A 3,770-nucleotide genomic window follows, 5' to 3' on the forward strand; every position below is an offset into this window, starting at 1 on the left:
TCATGTTAGGATTGAGTCTTCTTTGCATTTCTCGGGTGGGCTTTGCATCATCTTCGAGATGAATTTGATGCATGCAAACAGAGGGGTCAACCCCTTTCAAATCGACTACAAACTATCCTATGGCATGTTTATTCTCTTCTAGTACCCTTAAAAGTTTACCCTCCTATTCAGTAGATAAGTTGGCCGCGATGATTACAGAGAGAGTATCTTCTGGTCCTAGAAAGGCATACTTAAGAGTTGTCGGAAGTGGCTTTAACTCAAGTTTAGGTGGAGAATCAATGGAAGGACAAAGTGGTGTGCTAGCAATGGGGGGAAGAGGTTCAGGTCGGATCTTCCAAGGAAGGGAACTCATGGGAGATTGATTGTCAAGTAAGATATTAACTTCTTCTATGGCCTTGTCTATATCAAAGTTGTCAATGTCAAAATGGGCCAAACATGCCTCTAGGAGGTCATCTGCTAAGATATAGGGAAGGGCTTCCTCTACAAGATCATCCATTTCGTCAATTAGGCAACACTCATCTTCCCTCACATGTTCGTCGGCGGCATGAAACACATTCAACTTAATTTTCATGTTTCCAAATGATATATCCATTGCTCTAGTTCTACAGTTGATACATGCATTGGCTGTTGCTAAAAAGGGACGACCAAGAATCACAGGGATTTGTTTTTTTAGGTTGGACACATGTTCCATGTCAAGGACGATAAAATCTACTGGAAAATAGAATTTGTCTATCTTGACAAGAACATCTTCAATCATCTTCCGTGGTATCTTCACAGATCGATCAGCCAATTGTAAGGACACCGAGGTAGGTTTTAATTCACCTAACCCAAATTTTTCATAGACTGAATAGGGTAGAAGATTCACACTTGCCCCTAGATCTAAGAGTGCTCGGTCGATGGAGTTATTTCCTATGACACAGGAAATAGTGGGAGCACCAGGATCTTTGAACTTTGGAGGGGTGTTGTGTTGGAGAATGGAACTTACCTGCTCAGTTAGGAGGACCTTTTTAGGCACATATGTCCTAGATTTCCGCTTTTGGATGCAAAGGTCTTTGAGAAATTTGGCATAGGAGGGAACTTGTTTGATGGCATCAAGGAGTGGGAGGTTGATTTTAACTTGTTTGAAGACCTCCATCATCTCTTGTAATGAAGTTTCCTTCTTGCCAAAGGGAGAGGGTGCATTAAGTGCTTCAGGGAATGGAGCCTTTGGAATGTGGGTTGTGGCAGATGGTGGACTAGCTGAAAAAGGTTTTGGATTTTCATGTGATACATTCCTCTCCTCTTCTTCACCTTCCTTATTGTTACCCTCCCCAACCTTATTATCTATTATACGTCCACTCCTTAGGGTAGTCAAAGCATTAGCTTGCTCATGATTTAGTCGAGTTTCTTGAGCCACGTATTGTCCCCTAGGATTACTCATTGGTTGACTTGGAAGCTTACCTTCCTCTCGCTTGTTTAATGCATTGGCTAGTTGACCCATTTGGGATTCTAGCTTAGCAATTGATTGCGTGTGAGAGTGCAATAGTTGTGTGTTTGCCTCCAAACCTTGAAGGGCAGTCAACACTTTCTCCTCAAAGGCTGTATTTCTTTGGGTTGGAGGAGGAGGGTGTTGAAATTGAGTTGAGGGACGGTAGAGATGAAAATTCTGAGGGTTTTAAAAATTTTGGGAGTAGGGTTGGGCAGTATTCGAAGCTTGCTGCCTCCAAGAAAAAATTGGATGATTCCGCCATCCTGGGTTATATGTATTGGAAAATGGGTCATTACCCGGTCTGGGCTGTGTTTGGGCAGCATTGATGTGTTCTTGCACGAGTTCGGAAAATTGGGGTGCTGAGGGGCACTCATAAATGGGGTGCGATGGGCTAGAACAGATAGCACACACTTGTGCTTGGGAAGAGCTAACGATATGTCCTCCTATCATCAATTGATCAATCTTATGGGACAATGCATCTACCTTGCTAGACAGGTCCATGGAATGACTTATTTCACAAATGGTCCCTTTTCTTTGAGAACTGGGGGTTGCCAGACGAGAACAGGAGGCATGGTGGAGGGAGTTTTCATTAAGGTTTTCAAATAATTGCCATGCTTCATGCTCATTTTGAAGCATGAAAGTCCCCCCGCATGCAGCATCGATCATCTGACGGTTTCGTTCAGTCAATCCATCATAGAAACATTGCACTAGCTGCCACTTAGGTATTTGATGATGAGGGCATTTACGGATTAGGTCCCGAAATCTCTCCCAAGTTTCATGAAATTCTTCTCCCTCAGTTTGGGAGAAGCTTGTAATGGCACGTCTAAACTGGTTCGTTCTTCCTATGGGAAAGTATTTTTTAAGAAATTCTTGTTGCATTTGATCCCAAGAAAGAATCGAGTTAGCTTCTAAAGAATTCAGCAATTGTTTGGCTCTATCTTTAAGGGAGAAAGGGAATAATCTAAGTTTCAGAGCATCATCAGTGAAGTTCTGAATATTGACAGTGGTGCAAATCTCAAGGAATTCATCAGGTGTTTATATGGTTCTTCGTTGGTGAGCCCATAAAAAGATGGGAGCATTTGGATCACACTAGACTTTATTTCGTATTATACAACTGCTACCTCAGGTAATCGAATGCAAGATGGGGAAGTGTAAATGGTGGGAGTAAAGTACTCCCTCAGGATTTTGGGTTGTTCTTCAGCCATCTCAGGAGGTGGGGATGATTCTACTGTTCTGATCTCAGCTCGAATATTTCTAAGGGTCCGTTCTATTTCAGGGTCAAAAGGTAATAGATTACGTACTCTATAACGACTTCCTTGCATACACTAGTACTTGATCAATCAAGCATGCAATAAAAGAAAAACACATCAATCCTTGTATTTGTCCTAAAATCACTAGACAGCTTCTAACTGGTTTGAAGAGGGCACCTAAGCCTCCAATCCGGTCTAATGAACCGAGTTGACCAGGTAAGCTCCCAGGTAAGTGGAGGGGTCACGATGCGTTCGCAAAGGTCCCACTTAAAACCCACTTGCCTCGAACAGATGAACTGTCTCCCTTATAGGGACAAAGCTTGCCTAGACATCAACTAAGCCACAGAGCAAAATTGGTACAACTTTCGGTGATCTTCATCCTATTGAGCTCGAATGTCCCTAGGAGCCAACGTCTAATTGATTTTAATTAAAGTGACACTATGTGAGATTGAGTTCACCTAAGTTGGGCAAGAATCCGGTGATGAAATTCGGCTCTTATCTTGTTGGGGTGATTGCCCTTACTATGTGCGGATTAATTTGTGTATGTGTATCAAGCATGCATTCACATTTTTGCTAAAATTAAAATCAAACAATCACCACAAAATTTCAAGCTAATAATTAATTTAAATAAGAAAGGTTTAGAGGTTACCAAAGGAAATTTCTCCAGCAATTTAAAATTTTTTTTGCCTCAAACCTCTAAAGCATTCCTTTTTGATAGCCCAGATCTCCTCTTCGATTTCTGATCAAATAAGACCAAAAGAAAAATTAAAAAAAAATTAGTAGAAGAGAAAAAGGAGATAAAAAAAGTAACAATAATAGAAAATAATTTTTTTATTTTATTTTAGATATATATATATTTTTGAAAGTTTTTTTTAATTAATTAATTTTTTTTTTAATGATAGGAAAAATAACTATGCTAGAAATCTCCGGCAACGGCGCCAAAAATTGATCAGTCCTTTCAATTTCGAAAATAAACCACGCAATAGCACGTATCCTGTAGGATAGTGATTACGGATGTCGGTCCACAGGGATTGAAGAGTAAGTTATTTTTC

General features: G+C 40.5%; 1 non-coding gene across 1 annotated transcript; it reads left to right on the forward strand.

The window, feature by feature from the left end:
• Positions 1–2,192: 2,192 nt before the first annotated feature.
• On the forward strand, positions 2,193–2,298 carry LOC120113218 (small nucleolar RNA R71). Its single transcript, XR_015982303.2, has one exon. It is a non-coding gene; the product is annotated as a small nucleolar RNA R71 (small nucleolar RNA).
• Positions 2,299–3,770: the final 1,472 nt, after the last annotated feature.

Source organism: Phoenix dactylifera, chromosome 4, assembly GCF_051530095.1.
Source record: "Phoenix dactylifera cultivar Ajwa chromosome 4, Ajwa_hap1_PhDact_Kaust_v1.1, whole genome shotgun sequence".
NCBI classification, from domain to species: Eukaryota; Viridiplantae; Streptophyta; class Magnoliopsida; order Arecales; family Arecaceae; genus Phoenix; species Phoenix dactylifera.